Consider the following 19,869-nt stretch of genomic DNA (forward strand, 5'->3'; position numbering starts at 1 on the left):
TTGCATTATAATCACTTGTGTCCATGTTTCTTGTATTTGTGACATTTTCCTTCAAATCTCGGTTTCTCTTTGCATTCATTAGCCTTATGACCATGCTAATTGCAATTATAGTATTTTCCATTAAATTTTTCTTTTCCATTGCTCCAACATTTATTCAATGTATGACCTATCTTTCCATAGTGATTGCAAGTAGGTATTTGATTCTTTTGAGCTCCTTGCTTAAATGATTCTCCTTCTTCTGTATATCTAATTCCTACTTTTCCCTTTTGTCTATAAAGATTTTTCTCATTCAATTGTTTCATGTCTGCTTGAGATTTCATCATTCTTTCATTAATTTGGCTTTTTGAATTTAGATCATTTCACAATCTTTCATTTTCAGATCATAGGCTCATGATTTTTTCATTTGCATTGGCAAGCTGATCAATGAGGTCTTCTTTCTAAAGAGATTGGTGCTAGATTTCATTTTTCTTACCTTCTATCTCTTCTTTTATCTTGTTCTTATGCTCCATGACTTCACATAGCCTTACTGACTAAATTTCTTGCTCTCTTCTTAGTTTTCTTACTTCTTCTTGTAGGGAACCATTCTATTCTAGGAGTTCTTTGATTTCTTCATTGGCTTCTTCTTGATTGCTTGAATAAAGATCTTCAACCTTTTCTTCAATGTAAATATTATCATTTTTTTGAATTGCAAGTTCTTTTCTTCATTTCAAGGATTGAGAGAGTTGCTTCTTTGCTTTCTTAAGTTGGGAAATAGCCATTTCCAAATCTAGCTTCTCATTGACAATAGCTTTATCAAGTCTAAATATCTCCATGGCCTTGATCTTTGCTCAAGTTGTTCAACTTTCTCCTGAGAACCACAAAGCTCTGATACCAATTGTTGGAAATATTTAGAAATTTTGTGTGACTTAGAGGGGAGGGGTGAATCAGTAACCCTACAAAACTTTTAACTTCAATTATCCAATTAGTATTTAATCCTTTTTATATAATTTGATCTAATTGTACACATAAGAAATTGAAAACATGAAAGCATTCATAACATAGTGACACAAAGATTTGGTGACCCAAAAACCTTCTAAATAGAGAGTAAAACTAGGGTGGGAATGATACCGAGAAGCTTTAGTACTACAGTATAATGTTGGCCTGCTAAGGCTTACATTGATCACTTCTAATGATATGTCCTATTAGGAGCATTAAGGATTGCTTGGTCCACCTTGTGAAAGGATTTACAAACATACAATGAAGTATTCACTCAATAAAGAGATCTACAAAAGACTGTTAGGTCTACCTTGTTAAAGGATTTGACTAATCCACTTGTTAGGATGAAATAGTAGCTGATCTTTGATCTACAACTTGGTTTGCTGAATGAGATTCCTTTATGTACTAATCACCTTGCTATGATAGATATGTCTTTTCTACTCATTATACTCCTACAACCTTTGTAATTCACTCTTTTCTATTTTTCTCTAAATATATTTGATTACATTGCATTTGCATTTTTTCACACTCTTGGATATGATACAATTCACTACATATATATCAATCCAATTATACAAATTGCAAAGTCGGCCACAATACAAGTTTATGCAAATATTACAAAGTTGACCCAAATGGAAGACACTCAAGTTCTTAAGACTAACTCAGTGAGATTCTAATACTCAACATCCACTATAAATTCTTAGCATTATCATGCACTTAGTAGATGTAGAAGTTCAGTCCATACTAATCACTTTCAAGTAGTCTTAAACTTGGTCTACACTAATGACTTAGTAGATATTGTGAAACTTGTCATATAAACTAAGTCACTTGTTTACCACTGCATAGCTTAGTAAATACTATCACCTTGAGCTCAGTATAAACTAAGTCACTTGGTTAACACTAGACTTGCATCACATAAATTGCAACTCAGTAAACACTACACAACTCAATTTGCACTGGTAAACATGACATACACTGAGATGCTCAGTTTACATTGTTGATCTTCACTAAAACTATAACTGCTCGGTAAACACTGGAATTTTTCCAAAGGACTTGATAGCAACTATAGAACTTGGCAACAACTGAAATGATTGGAAAACACTATTAATTGTACAATAAGCTTGGTAGATACTTACAGTCTAATTAAGTATATGTCACTAATAACAAACTTGACTAATATGTCAATAAGGTTATCCCTTGTACCTCCTTAAATAGGAAATTTTGATCTTTTTCCACTTAAACATCACCATAGATATTAGGGTTAGGTCAAATTTGTCAAATCTTTCCATCATTTTATATCATCTTTTCTCTTCTAGAAACTTCTCCAAACTTCTCCTTGTATTATTGCATATAAATGCTCAAACATAATTTATCTTGAACTAAATGCTCTAGGTCATCTATCCTTATCTTCAACATGCTTTACATATTCCAAGAAATCAACCAAGTTGGCTAGAAATCATGATTTTCTCATAATTTCTTAAATTTTATCCCTTGGCTAACATTGTGTTCTCACACTCAGTCATCAATGATTTACTCAGTTTCTACTAACTTTTTTGTTTGACATGTACACTATCACTCGGTTAATACTAATACTCAGTCAACACTATATTTTTCTTAGCTTATACTAGTGCTTGATTGACTCTAGCATCATCTAGCATAAACTTCAAGTTCCTTTATATTTTTCTCTTTTTCTTGGTTAAGCCTATGTATTTGGTGATTCTTTGATCACTTATTCTAGGCTTTAGTACATCTATCTTCTTTACTTAGGTTATGATTAAACAATCAATTATCTTGTCAAAGTCTCACTAATCAAGTGCCCATTGTAGTTCCTCATAACTCAATCTATCTTCTAGGTCCTTCTTCTCAAATCCTCTTCATCAATCATCCTTGTGTGTCACTCTACTCAGATAGAAATTTTCTTACCAATAAGGTTTGACATCAATGACAACATAATAATTGTCTAAATTGTAGTTTCCAACAATCTTCATCTTTGACATTATGGAAATGTATCTAGTTACCATGCAATCCAAAATATGTAATACTTCAAGCATCTTCCTCTGTGTTTAGTAATTTACCTCTTACATACTCATGAGAATCCTTAGGTAAATTCTTAGTGAAAATATTAGCTATTTTCTCCTTAGTGTTCACGTACTCCAATCTCACTTCTTTATCTTGAAATAACTCTCTCAAATAATGATACTTGACTAAAATATTCTTGGTCTTTTTGTACATTAAAGGATTCTTTGATATATTTATAGCAATTGTATTTTCATAGTAGATAACAATTAGATTAGTGATCTCTTCCTTCATACCTTTCAACAATTTCTTGATCCACATAATATTTGAACAATTAACTATTGTTGCCACATATTTAGCTTTAGTTGTTGATTGTGAAATATAGTTCTACTTCTTTCTAGTCCATGAGTCCAGTATCTTTCCTAGAAAGAAAGCTCCGCTACTTGTACTCTTTCTATCATCAACATTTTCTACCCAATCAGCATCTATGTATACTTTCAATTCAAACTTGGCATTCTTCATGTAATATAGACCATAGTCTTATGTTCCTTTTAGATATCTTAGCATCCTTTTCACTGCCATCATATGATTCTCTTTGGGATTTGCAAAAAATCTTGCAATAATCCCAACTGTCAAGGAAATATTAGGTATGTTGCGAACAACATATTATAGTTTCCCTATCATTGATATTTACAATGCCTGGCTTACATCCAAGTTATTTTTTAGTGGCTAATATTTGCAAATTGGCTAATTTTTGAATTTTTCGGCTAGTAATTTGGCTTATAATTTAAGATTTGATACAACCTAAATCGCCATAGTTCTATAAAATTTAGTTCTAGGATATTTAAAATTGCTCAATAATTAATTTTATTGAAAAATTTTAACTCAAATATTCACCACAATATTTGTTACATGATTAGATTTGAGTCACCTCAATATAATATATTATTGGAGAAATTTAATTGAACTAACCAATAATTATCATAATTATTAGTTACTTTAGGGATATATCACCAATATTTAGTTTACATTATTGATTTAAAGTATATGTAATGATCCTCATAATATCCCACAAGGTAAAAAAAAAAGTTCAATTTTGATTTGTAATATTCCATGGTTATTAATGAACTTCCTATTATTATTGAGATTCGTCAATATTTTATACAAACAAATTATGATTCAAAAATAATTGTCACTATTAATTATATTTAGAATTAAAAATTGCGAGATTCACCAACAGAATTTTTTTTTTTTTTCAAAATAATGAAAGATTCGCCAATATTTTATATCTATTTTTGGAGGTGGCTTTTTTAAAGTTTACCCTATAATAGAATCATCATTATTAGATAGTTTATGTCCTATAGTGACAAGTGTGTTGACTAGTCTCAAGTCTTCCATCCCAAAAGTTTTTAATATCTCCTTGATGTATTTTGTTTGAGTAATTTAGATACCTTGGTTCATTTGATATACTTATAAACCAACAAATTTAAAATTCATTTGTCATCTCTTTTGCAAATTATTTTCATAATGCATCTTGTCCTCTAAATATGGTATCATCAACAAATATTTCAGCTAACAGTATCCCTTTTCCATATTTACTCTTAAAGTATCTATTATTGTTATCATTAGTTCTTGAAAATCTAATATTTACCAAATAATTAAGTAGCCTTTCATATCATGTTCTAGGGGCTTGTTTCAATCCATATAGTGTTTTGTGCAATTTACATGCCATTATCTTCTTATTAGGATCAACAAATCCATTTAGATATTCAATGTAAAATTATTCCAATATTTCATTTAGAGATGTAGATTTTGCATCCATTTGTTACACTTTAAATCCTTTATAAGAAGAATATGCAAGTATTTTTCTAACTCCTTTGAATCTTGCAATTGGGGAAATGTTTCTCCATAGTCAATACCTTCTTCTTGTGCATGTCCTTTGCATACCAATCTCGCTTCATTCCTCATGATTCTCCTTTTTCATTTAACTTGTTCATGAATACCTACTTAGTACAACTAACATTCTTGTCCTTTAGTCTAGGTTCTAGTGTCCTAGTTTTGTTCTTCTGTATCTATTCATTTCTTCATTCATTTATTAAATCCAATATTCATTGTCTAAAGCATATTTTATTGATTTAGGCTCAATCTTAGAAAATAAATATGTATCACTTCTTAGTCTTTTCCTTGTCATAACTCAAAAATATTTGTCCCACTATTTTATTTAGGTGCATGTTGTCTTCTTACATATTTTGCTAGTATAGGTTATTTTCTTCTTTTTTCTTGTATATGTTCAAATTGAAAATTTATTTCAAGTATATTTTCTATCCCTTCTTCTAGTTCTAGTTTAGGTTCTTCTTGCTTGGCATTTTTTTCCTAATGTTCAACATTTTCTTCATGTACCTTGGCATCATTTTGTTGATGCTTGACACCTACAATTGGTTTCTAAGAAACCTACTATTGCAACTTGGTAGCTTTATTCTCTTGCTAGAGTAATTTATAGGGAACACCTTCATTGACATAAATGAATGTGATATAATCTATAAGTTTTGTCTTGCATTCAACTTCATTCTTTTTTTCATATTCATCAGCTTTCACATTTGCACTTTGTACAACTTTCTTAGTGTTAGATTTAAAACACTTATAAGATTTACTATGAGTGTAATATCCTAGGAATATGCCTTCATCACTTTTAGCATCAAGTTTTTCATTTCTATTATCCTTTAGCATATAATGTTTGTTAGAAAGTAAATCCAACCAAGATAATTAAGGGGGGAGGGGTGAATTAGTTATCCAACTATTAAAACATTTATCAACCTTATTAATCCTTAACCATGTGAACAATAAAATCAGCAACCATAAGAAGATACACATACACAATAACATAAGATATTTTAACTAGAGAAGCCCTTGATCAAAGGGAAAACCCTAGTGAGGATGGTACACACAAAATGATGTAATAATATCAAAGTTCTTTGTAAGAGGATGGACTTTCTTAGGAGCCAATGAAATACATTTAGTACATATTAATCCCTATTTAGAGACTTTGAGTCCCTATTAGGAATTGTTCCAAGCTTGTTAAGACTTGTGTCAACCCTATTAGGAGTTATAAAAGATATGTCCTGGGAATATTCCTTCATCACTTTTAGCATCAAGTTTTCCATTTCTATTATCCTTTAGTATATAACATTTTTTAGAAAGTAAAGCCCACCAATATAAATGAGAGGGGGTAGGGGTAAATCATTTATCCAGCTATTAAAACATTTATCAACCTTATTGATACTTAACCATGTGAATAATATAATTAGTAACCATAAGAAGATACACACACACACAATAACACCAAATATGTTAACTAGGGAAGCCCTTGATCAGAGGGAAAACCCTAGTGGGGATGGTACCCAATGATGTAATAATATAAAAGTTCCTCGTAAGAGGATGGACTCTATTAGGAGCCAATGAAATACATTTAGTACATATCAATCCCTATTAGGAGACTTTGAATCTCTGTTAGGAGATTCTAACCCTGTTAGGAATTGTAGAAGGTAGATGGACCTACTGTCCAAAGAGATTTAGGGGTAAGACCATTGAACTAATTGTCCAACTTGTTTCTATATTATTTCTATACAAAATAATAGAAATGAACAATTTTAGCTCCTATTTTTCCTCTTGATCGGACCAAACCTCTTCTAATCTCAATACCATAACACCAAATTTGCATCCAAATAATCCCTTGAGTTGCTTACATGCATTTACCTACTTCACATATCACTTGTACAATTTGCACACTTTCTTTCATATCACACTTCACCATAAGTAAAATAACCTTCCTTTATACCATATCCTCAAAATAATTCCTTGAGCCAAGCTTGAGTCTTTCCCAATTAATTATAATAGGACCTCATTAAAATAATACAATTATTTTACAATTACAGAACATAGTCAACTAATAGTCTTTACAACTCTTCACACATGAAAACTCTGACCTTGCACACTCACTAACATCACCATCAAGTTGTCTACTATCACTATCTAACTACACTTTCTATGATTCTATCCAAGTTAAGAGATGCAATCCAAATATCAAAAATCACTAATCAGGTAATATGTTTTCTTATAGTCTTCTATAATTCTTGAATAACTTTTTCATGTCTTCAATTCTCTATTCATGCACTTGTCCACTTCATTGAGAAACAATCTATAATACATCCTCAACCATACTTGACCTATTATCAATACACAATCAATATGACTTCATTCTTTGTATGTTACTTTTTCAATCTTTATAAAAATAATACTATGTTGATATTAATGACAAACACAATCATGAATACAACATGTCAATCAAGCTAACCACCTCTTCAATGCCTAGGATACTCCCCCAAAGGAATACCATAAACATTCATGCTAGTTCAATCTCCCCAATAGGCATTGATGGAAACATAGATGGAAAATATCTAAGTTCCAAGAATACCAAATCAAACTCTAATGTTATTTTTGTTTTCCTCTTCGTTTCAAATCATCTTCATCAATTAAATCTAAAACTCACTAGAATATTACCATGTATATGATTCCTTATTCTTAGGATTGACATTAGTTGTTCACACTCTAACTCATAGGAACAACTCTACATTCTTATCTATCTTACATGGATGTAAATCAATTATTCACAACTTCTCTCCCTTTGATATAAATATCAATATTTCTCCCCATTGACATCAATTACTTTCAATAGTATATTTCCCCCATTATGTTTGAGAGCTTATTATCCATCTACGACACTTCTCCCCCATACATAGGAGATTTGTTTTAATTTGATATCAATAATAAAGGCTTCATTATGTTAATCATCTACTCCAAGTCTTCGACTAGCCCAAGTGTCCAAAGACAATATTCAATACCAACTACCAAGAGTCCTTGATGACTTTGCTCATCATAGATACTCCCCTATAAAGAAAGAATCAACATTAAGTCCAAATAAATAATTGTGATATGTACCACTGGAGTGATCTATTTTCTACACCATCTACTCAAAAGTAGGCAATGGCATAACCCCAAGCATACCTCACAAATACTGTAGGCAAATGCTTCCTAAAGATATCTATAATTTTGTCTTTTGTGTTTGTGTATTCTAATACAATCTCTTTTTCTACAACTTTCTCTATCAAAACATGATACTTAATAGATATATGCTTAGTCTTAGAATGCAACATAGAATTCTTATACATACTTAATGTACTGGATACATAGTGTATTGGTGTTATTACAATGTATGATAAGAGGTTGTGAGAATTATATCCCATTTTCCTTTAGCATATTCTTCATCCACATAATATGATTGAAATTGTTAGTTGCTGCTACATACTCTACTTCTATTGTACTCTATCAGATACAATCTTGTTTCTTACTTAGCCAACAAACCAATCTTCCTCCAAGGAAAAATGCTTCACCACTAGTGCTCTTTTTTATGTCAAACCTTATTGGTGAGATAGATTTCTATCTTATTTGAGTGTCATATCTATTTGACTAATGAAGAGGATTTGAGATGTTACTCATAACAAAAACACCTAGAGGAAATGTTGAGTTATGAGAAGAAACTACAAATGGACACTTGATTAGTTAGATTTTGACAATATAAATTGATTGTTTAATCATTCTAGAAGAGAAGAAGATAGTTGTACTAAATCCTTGAAGAAATGATCAAAGATAGACCAGATGCACATGCTTGACTAAGAAATAGAGTAGAATATTAAGGAACTTAAAGTTTATGTTGAGTGATGCAAGTATTGACTGAGCTACAATATGTTTCAAGCAAAAATAGTGTTGATCAAGAATCGGTATTAACCAAGTGATAGTATATGTGAAAAACAAAAAATTAGTAGTGGTTGAGCAATCCAATGATGGCCGAGTTTCAAAACATAGTGTTGGTTGAGGGACAACATTTTAATAGTTTATCAAAAATCATAATTTCTAGTCAATAAAGTTGATTTCTTGGAATATGTAAAGCATGTTGAAGATAAGGATGGATGACCTAAAGTATTTAAATAAAGAAAAAAAAATTTACACATTTCTATGCAAGGATTTAAGGAAAAGTTTGGAGAATTTTCTAGAACAGAAAGACGAAGATGCAATTATGGAAGGATTCAATGAATCTAACCCAAACCTAAGATCTACAATGATGTTTAAGTGGCATGAGATGAGAATTACCTATTTTCAAAGGTACAAGGGCTAATCTAACAAGGTTGGAGTAGTTGTTGATGTTATTGATTGGTGAACTTAAGAAGAAGGCTAAAAGGAGTTGAGAAGAGGAGAAGAGTGATTTCTTGATAGGTTTCCAAGAAAATTAGAGATTGAGATGACAATGAAGGCCAGTCAGTGGATCAACATTTGAGCCGAACTGAGATCTATATATGCAAAGTGAGTTATGTTGTCACAAAATTTCACACCCTTGTCCAAATCTTTTACTTAAGGACAACCTTGTGAAACATGGAAACAACCTCCAAGCTATGGGACTTGAACAATGAGGTTGAGTCTCCAAAGAAGGTTATCTTCCTTTGCTATCAGGGTGTACCTAACTACACTTGGAGAGGAAAAGGGAGAAGGAATGCATAGAAAGTGAATCTACCTATTCTAACCTAAGGGGTGATGCATCAAAATAGAGTCTTCGACATTATCTCTGTCCATAAATGCATAGTTAACCAGTTATAACCTTAAAGAATATAGATTTAGACTTTTCTTAATTCAACAACCACATCTAGATCAGACAACAAAAGAATTCTATAGGAAGAACTTCACTTAATATCATTTAAATATCAAAAGTAGATACAATCATGCAAATCGTAGAATATAGACAAAAACATTAACCAAAGGCAAAGAAATCTTGCATAGTGTATTAATGGCTAAAAGAGACTTGGCAGAGGATTACAATGGCTCAGAGGCATGAGAAATTACAATAGTATGCATAGAAAAAATACTAGAGAATTAGAGAAAGATCAACCCCTTACAAAGATTAAAAAAAAATTTACCTTTATAGCTCAAGCATATTTGAGATATTTCTAACTAAAGTTACTCCACAACTACTACCATTAAATGCTTAGGGAGCAATCAAGATGATCCAAACAATAGATTTGATTTGGTAAACTTATAGAGGCATGAAATCATGGAATCTCTTACTGGAATAAACCCTAAAGTGATGGAAATGGTACCCATTAATGCATAGTTAGGGTAGAAGGACAATTGGGTGATGAATGTATGCTTCTTTTATATTTACTAGGCATAGGGATGCTAAAAGTGATTTATAGATGATCAAAAATCTAACCCACCATTAAAGAGTCATTTTGTCTTTGCTACTAGCATGCCAAGTTGGATATATCAACAAGTAAATTATATTCAACATTCACCCTATACCTTTCTTGTAATTTTATTGGTTAGAGACCCTTTTCATTTCTAGCTCAAACAAGTGAATCACCTTTACTTTGGTCAACCAAGGTCTTACGATCCCAAGATCATCAACCTATCTTATGGTCAAGGACACTCGTAATGATCTCTACAATCTTATGATCATTACTTTATCATGACATCGGGATTCCTTTAGATTTTCTTTATGATCTTACAATCACTATGATGATATGACAAACCTTACCCTTGGAAGACCTCTATAGTTTCCCCTACAACCTTATGACAACCATATTCTATAAGATCGTAACCCTTCCTTATCACCTGTCATAACCATCCACTTCTACACTATTATAATGATTGCATTTCGTAACATCAGTAGCCTTGATAATTATCATCACAATCTTGCATTGGATCATAAGATCATAACATAGAAACCTAATTGCATCATCGTAACCTTGACACTCACCCACTGTAGTCTAGAGAATGGGGTCTGTCAAGACATGTGGTCATTTGTCACTTTATTGCATTACCTAATTTTTGAGCAAGTCCATAATGTTGGAAATCATTGATCATTGATCTACAAAAGATCAACAATCATGAAAACCCTTGTTATTACTGTTCATTCCCCTTTAATATTTTTAGGTCCATGGACTAGTCAACATCCAACACAATAAAACATCACCCTTAATCAATCAGAACAAAGCAACTAGAATGAAATCCACCTCAACATGACCTAGCATCCTTTTCAGCCCTAGTAGCCCACATGGAAGAATGGACCCACATTTCCACATATTAAAACCTTGTTTTCTCACATTGTCAGAGAATTTGACAAAATATATAATGCTAAAAAGTGACTACCAATAGAATTCTAGCTATATTCCAACTTACATTAACATATCAACATAGTCAAAAGATGACCCACACAATAAAACCTATCCCACCCTAGATGCATGGAAAAAGGTAACTTCCCCACATTTGTAAAAAAGCTCACGTCTTTATAAAGTGGGAAATTTCTTGTCATTGATCCTAGGAGAACTGATGGTGAACAAAGAAATGTGGGGGCCGAAAATAAATTAGGAAAACATGAAAATATTATAAGGTTTTATTTAATTTATTTTATATTTCCATGGTATTATTTAATATTAAAGGTGGGACATGACCGTTTAATATTTGAATTCAAATATGGAAATTTTGGTAGGAAGGCAAATTTGGCTAACAAGTTGTATTTGCTAGATCAAAACCTATTGTTACTTTCTAACCATTATATTAGTTTAAAATTATTTAATCAAGGTTGACCTCATAGTCATATTTAAATCCTTTAATAAAGGTCGTATTCTAATGGAATTCTATAAATTCCTCTAACAAGGTCACTCCTAACAGGGTGATTAAATCCTTTAACAAGGTCACATTTAACAATGTATTTTGTAACCTTTAATAAGGTTGGCTCCTAACAAAGCTCACTTCACAAGAGTGAAAATATTGGTGATATGTTTCTAGTGTTTTTTCTTAAATTGGGTTTCCACATAAAATCCTAGTGTCAAACTTGTGTGGATGTTCTTCATGATCATTTACTATTAATGTTTACATTCTGCAAATCTATTATATCTAGGATAGTGGGTTGCTAGTTGATGTTATTAAAATTTTAATATAGAGATTGAGCTAAAAAAATGTTAAGATTTAAAGTTGTTTAAGTTTTTTTTGAACAATTGGTATTAGAGCATTGATGCTTATAAAGAAATGTTTGAAGGTACTTGAAGCTAAAGATCATGATGTACAAAAAGGAGGTGCCATGATTGAACAAAGAAAAATTCCCTACATGGAAAATTTTTATGAGGCTACATCTAGTAGGAATTGAAGATAGTGCAATACATTTTGTAGACAATGCATATGTGCAGATAACAACAATTCTTTTGAAAACCCAACAACTGAAAGAGAAATAAGAACACAACCAAGCTATGTTGGAGATTGCATTAGCCCTAATCTATGTTGACTTTAATGACATTAAATTTTTTAAGACTACTAAGGAAATGTGGGGTACATTGAAGAACATCTTTGGAAGAGAAAAGAATATCTTGAGAGAAAAATCTAAGAGCTTGAGAGATAAGTTTGATGAAATGAGAATGGTAGAAGGCGAGAATATAGTTCAGTATTATACACAAATCAAAGAGGTTGTTAATGTTATAAGAGGATTTGATGGAAATATTGATGATTAAAGTGTGAGATGTATTTCTAGTTTTGCACTAATCTAAGAGATGCTACTACATACCAAATCCCAACAAAAAATGCAGCACAACCCATAGATTCCTCTAAGTATGTGGATGTTGATATACTCCTTAGTAAGGCCAAGGATAAGATGAAGATTGAAGACAATGGGTGTGGAGACTACCTTATGTCTCAAGTATCCCACATTAGGGAGTCACCAGTTTCTCCCCAATCTTATGGTAAATCACAACTATTACAAGAACAATGCTCTGAGATCAGTATGAAAAATACCACTTCTACCAATGAGAATACTTCCATTTGCATGGAGAAAGCACAAGCAGAACAAAAACCCACATTGATATCTTCTAGCAAGTATGAATTGGGTTTACTATCATGCAGAAACAAGGCTATGATGGCTATAGTAGTCTTGGATATTAAAACCAAGGAACAACTGAACCTATCACTATGAAAGGATGACCTCCCAGTTTGGGGCTTGGATTTAAACCATTACAAATAGGTCCTCCTAGTACCAAGGTACCTACATGTAAGACTATGGATGTTTTGAATGATGACAAGGAATCTAAGGATATCCTGCATGAAACCAACAATCCTCTAGTAGCATGACCCCAATGATACAAAAAAATCTAATGCCCATATCCATACCTTCAACCAAAGCCCATTCAATACTAATGATGACATCCCCTCAAGTTATCCTAAACTATTGGATTGGGACCAATGTGGACCACTAATTTTTGATCGATTTGACAATGAGGAAACTCTCACAATGGACTTTGAAATCTATGAAGGCATTATGATTGATAATCATAACAAATCAATTACTTCTAAAGAGAACACATTGGCATATTTTGGGGAGCCAACTCCACCTTCTAGTTACAAAGAAAAAAGAGAAAAAAATAACAAGCATAGGTCTCTTGGTGAAAATCAAAAGGCACCATTAGACCATGAAAAATCAAAAGCCAAGAAGCTCCTAAGGATACAAAATGGAAAAGATGATGCCAAGAATATCAGTGTTCCAATGTTCAGCATGCCACAAAATCTTTTTGAGCACTCTCAATCAGCATTCATGTGGAAGATCATTGGTCTCAACCCTCCCTTATATCCAGTTGTTTATCCCCAAATCTAGCTACCTAATTTTCCCAACACCCAAGATCAAATCTTTATCCCACAAGCCTGTATGCATGTCATCATCAGTAACATCCTACATGACATATCTCTTGACCCAATTATCCTCATATGCCTTGATTCACAAGAGGCAGACATTGTCTTACATATGGTACATGATGGTATATCTTAAGGCCTTTCCAATGGTTTGATTTTACCTACAGACTCAGAAAAAATCTTGCATAGTTATTATCAGTTGTGGACCTTGAGATTATCAGCTACTGGTAGCAACAATGGATTTCTTATCAAAAGTTGTTAGCAACATTCTTGATTCCGTCTAAAAGTCCTAAAAATATATCAAAAATTTTGAAAAAAGTCATGAAAAAAAAAAAAAAAAAAAAAGTGAAAAAAGTCATGAAAAAATGGATGCCTTGATGAAAACTTGGCAAACAAGCATCTTGGCATGCAAATTTGAGTCAAGAGAAAAATCTTGTCCAAAAGAGAAAAGCTAGCAAACAGGCACTTTAGGCAAGTACCATGGTGAAAATCTGGCAAACAAATGCCATGTGTAATCACTTGTTGCTTCTCCATCTATCGAGATTCCATCTGGTTTGTTCCCCTTCTATCATTCCTTGATCATATCCATTACCCTACAAGACATCCTTGGCTCCTTGACATGGCTTACAAACTGGTTAATGTCCTTTATTATCTTGCCTAAGCATCACTAGTCTACACACACTCTATCATCAGTCTTTAAACATAGTTTTCATCTTGTCTAGGGGCATATTACCTACACGATGCATGAGTTTGAACTAGAACTGGGGGCATATCCCTAAGAAATTTTTATCCACTGGACCTATTACATAGAAGATTGGAGCTAACACTTGTATATGTTTTTACTATCCTAAAAAAATCCTAAAAAATCAAATACGATCCTGAAAAAATGCTAAAAATCATAAAATGTCTTGAAAAAATCACTACAAATTAGAAAATGTCCTGAAGTGAAAATTAAAAATCATAAAATGTCCTGAAGAAACTAATCACACAAAAACATCAAATATCCCCAAAAACCCTAAAAATCACAAAACCTATCAAAAATCTACAATAAACCTTGTAAATATTCATTGTGGATAACCACCCCTTTTGCATGAATGCTTGCACTTTGCAGACTGAAACTCAAAGCACTACACTTCAATGAAAATCACAATATTTGAGCAATTTGAACCAACAATCAATCCAATATGTTAGTATGAAACTATCAACTAATTCAACAAACCAAACTATCACATGATCAACCTATCAAACACATCCAAAGACCTAAAACACTAAACAAAAAGTAATAACGGACAAGAATAGTTGTTGGCTCATGTTGTTTAGTGAGTGATTTATTTTTGGCTTTGTTTTCTTTGATCATGTTCCTATGCCACTTGATGATATAAACTAATCTATGAGAGCGGCTCGGATGGTTTATGGTCATCTTTTTCTATTCCTATCTGTTACAATGTACCTTTGAGAGTCTGGGGCATGTACATATGCCTCAAGAAAGATAAGTTCATTCTTTGTTTGCATCGTGCTTGTTTATGCAAAAGGCTTGCATTTGCACTCTGGCCCTTTATGCCATGATGTGTTGCATTCCATTTTCCATATCAAAATAAAGCTCCATTTGACATATAATGCACTTTACAAAAGTAAAACTCTTTCCATCATACCAACATCTCCTCATCTCATCTTTCTTCTTCATCTCATTCTCCATCACCATGATCATGTCTTCCAATTCACCAAATCATCTTCATCTTGCATTCATGCATTCCTACATCATCATACACCGTCAATCAACTTTCTATGGCTTTCAACCTAGTTCAACCACATTCTGACATTTGTCTCACCATATATATCATCCCTACTGGGGCATGTTCTAGCTTTCTCACTAGTTATTCTTTGACACAATGCTCTAAATCACATTGTATCAAAGAGGGGAAAATGTACAGATGCTCAAAAATGGTTTACATCTACGATATCATCACTTCATCATACTATTTTTTCTCATTTTTTCATTCTACTAACTTTGATCTTTTGGCCAAAATTGATCATATTTCATCATTTGTATTCATTTTCACATCAATTTCATATCAACACAAAAAACCATTTCATATCAACTCAAAATCACCCCAAATCAACTCAAAATCACTCAAAATTAGTCCTAATCAACCTAAAACATATCAAACATCCCAAATCAATCATCATTTATCCGATCCTAGGTATTTTTGTGGCTTTCAGTGCCTTGGAAACCCATCAACCTATCAATATTATCAATCTGACCTTAGTATTGTCACAACTCTCAATGCTAGGTCAAACTATCATTCATGTCATCCAATATTTGACATTGTTGAGGCTTTCAATTTTAGATCATGGCACTATCAACCATTTTAAAAATATTGATAGTGTCTGTCAATGTTATTATGATCAAACCTTTTCAATCAATTTCAATCTTGTAGCATTTACAATGTCTGTTAAATGTTACATATCAATCAATTCATGTCATGTGTCCTTGGCATGTTATCAATTCAATCAATCAATTTGACCATGGCTTTGATCTATCTATCATCATCATATTCAATTGCCATCATCATCACATTTTCATCAAAGGGTACTGTCGCACTCATTTAATCAAATTGGCCAATCATTTACTAATTTTCTCTATAGGATTAAATAACACATTATTTAATCCTATCATTCTTACTAATTATTTTTCCTAATTGTCATCGTCAATTAATAAATTATATTAATTAATTGATTCATCATTCGTAAACCATGGAAATTCACAATTTCCTAAGTCACATTTTCCATCATAAATTCCATTTTTTTACTAATTCTTATTTTGTGGAATAAAAGGATTTTTAATTCAAATATTCCATAGAATATTGACATCATCATGACACTTGGGTATGACACCTCATGGATTCTCCTTTGACACTTGGATAAGATATGTCATAATCAAACATTTTTATTCTCTTACACACATCCATATTTGGCTTATTTGTCATAGATTCTTGGCTTTAAATGGGATTGAGGTGTCTTATGATGCATCATAGATTCTCTTCCACATTTAGCCAAGTTTGACTTTCATGTGTCATAGAATCCTAGATTTGGTATCTTTTGTCAAATGCATCATGGATTCTCAAAGGAATCTCTTACCACATCACATATCTAAGGGTGACAAATCCAATGCTCTCACCCTCTATGCCCATTATAAAATGAGCATTCTTCCTCTCATTTCTGGTCCTACTTCTTGAGTCTTTGAATCCCTAGTTCTCTCATTTTTTACTATTGCTCTTACATCCAAATTACACTTCAATTATTCTCATAGCATAGCTCTAAATCACATTTGATCAAAGAGGGGCAAAATATAGATGCTCAAAAATGGTTAACATCTACGGTTTCATCACTTCTTCATACTATTTTGTCCCATTTTCTCATTCTACTAACTTTGATCTTTTTGCCAAAATCAATCATATTTCATCATTTGTATCCATTTTCACATTAATTTCATATCAACTCAAAATCACCCCAAATCAACTCAAAATCACTCAGAATCAGTCCTAATCAACCCAGAACATATCAAACATCCCAAATCAGAACATATCAAACATCCCAAATCAATCATCATTTATCCAATCTTAGGTATTGTTGTGGCTTTCAGTGCCTTGAAAACCCATCAACCTATCAATCTTATCAATTTGACCTTAGTACTATCATGGCTCTTAGTGCTAGGTCAAATTACCATTCATGTCATCTAATCTTTGACATTGTTGAGGCTTTCAATGTTGGATCATGGCATTATCAACCATTTTAATAATATTGACAGTGTTTGTCGATGTTATTATGATCAAACCTTTTCAATAAATTTTGATCCTATAGCATTTACAATGTTGGTTAAATGTTACATATCAATCAATTCATGTCATGTGTCCTTGGCATGTTATCAATTCAATCAATCAATCCGACCATGGCTTTGGTCTATCTATCATCATCATATTCAATCTCCATCATCATCACATTTTCATCAAAGGGTACTGTCGCATTCATTTAATCAATTTTGGCCAATCATTTACTAATTTTCTCTATAGGATTAAATAACCCATACTTTAATCCCATTATTCTTTCTAATTATTCTTCCTAATTATCATCCTCAATTAATTAATTTTATTAATTAATTGGTTCATCATCTGCAAACCATGGAAATTCTTAATTTCCTAAGTCACATTTTCCTCTATTAATTCCATTTTTTTTACTAATTTCTATTTTGTGGAATAAAAGGATTTTTAATTCAAATATTCCCTAGAATATTGACATCATCATGACACTTGGGTATGACACCTCATGGATTCTCCTTTGACCCTTGGATAAGATATTTCATAATTCAAGATTCTTATTCTCTTATGCATGTCCATATTGGGCTTATTTGTCATAGATTCTTGGCTTTAAGTGGGTTGAGGTGTCTTATGATGTGTCATAGATTCTCTTCCACATTTAACCAAGTTTGACTTCCATGCATCATAGAATCCTACATTTGACATCTTTTGTCATATGCGTCATGGATTCTAAAAGGAATCTCTTGCCACATCGCATATCTAAGGGTGACAAATCCAATGCTCTCACCCTCCATGCCCAATACAAAATGAGCATTCTCCTTCTCATTTTTGGTCCTACTTCTTGAGTCTTTGAGTCCCTAGTTCTCTCATTTTTTACTATTGCTCTTACATCCAAATCACACTTCAAGTATTCTCATAGCATTATCCCTATCATAGACTTTTGCTTCAATTTTGTGTGCACTATAGGCACGTTGGAGCTACATCATCTGGAGAAGAAAGAAGGACATGGGAACTATAAATAAAAGAGGGGGTTTCTATTGCTTTCTTTATTAGTTTGGCTTTCATGGTAGACTAGTGGGTGCTAACGTATGTTGATTGAGTTTGTGATTTTCTCATAGTATGTTATGCATTTAATCCATTTTCTAGGCCCTACAAGTGTAATTATAATATTTATTTTTATTTATTTATTATTAATATATATGTCAAAATTAGGGTTATTGCAGCCCTCCCTTCTTGAATTTTCTTGTCCTCAAGCAAAATCATTCATACACCAGCTCTTTCATAGACAAGAAACATATTTTCATACAAAGACCTAGAAGATTTTATGAAACATACATCTTTAATGAATGAAAAGATAGAGCAGACACGATGTAGGTAGATGAAGACACGAAGCAAACATGATGCAGACACACCATACATTCTTTATAATTTTTCACAATGAAGTAGAGTAAAGGGAATGATTTATAACATATAGTTCCCTAGTGCACCTTTTGATTTTGGATCCCACACACACAAATAGTTATTAGCATGTACATATATATAATAGCTTCAAAGAAAAGATTAGTCGTGATAAATTAGCTTTGAACCAATTTCCTACCAAGCCCAAGAGTGAAACTTTGGCCCTCTTGGCCTTGATGGAAGCCTTTGACATTCATCAATGTGGTCTATTTGGCAAATTCTTAACCAAATTAAGTTGACATGATGTCAAATATTAACTTAACCAATCTAAGCCCAGGAGTGAAACTTTGCCCTCTTGACCTTCATGGTAGCCTTTGACATCCATCAAGGTGTTCTCCTTAGATGGTAATCTTATTCTTCTTACCTAAGCCCAAGAGTGAAACTTTGGCCCTCTTGGCCTTGATGGCAGCCTTTGACATCCATCAAGGTGGTCTACTTAGGAGGTAATATTATTCTTCTTAAATATCCTACCTAAGCCCAAGAGCAAAACTTTGGCCCTCTTGGCCTTGATGGCAACCTTTGACATCCATCAAGGTGGTCTACTTAGGAGGTAATTTTATTCACTCACATAATGGACTCCCTATAAATTTGGGATTTAAAGTTGCTTCATATTTGGTGGGCTTCATTATAGTCAAGTTCCTCATTTTCTTTATTATCTTTTCACGTTGTCTTATGCAATTCTCGCCTCTAACCCCATTGTATATGTTTCTTAAACATTTCAATGATCCTTCATCAATTATTGTACTTTTCTTAATTTGTTTGGACTTTCCATGTTTTCTTTTCACATGCTTGTTTTTATGTCTTATGATATGGCACTATTATTTGTTTT

This window comes from Cupressus sempervirens, chromosome 8 (genome assembly GCF_028749045.1).
Source record: "Cupressus sempervirens isolate cs-2001-9-10 chromosome 8, ASM2874904v1, whole genome shotgun sequence".
Taxonomy (NCBI): Eukaryota; Viridiplantae; Streptophyta; class Pinopsida; order Cupressales; family Cupressaceae; genus Cupressus; species Cupressus sempervirens.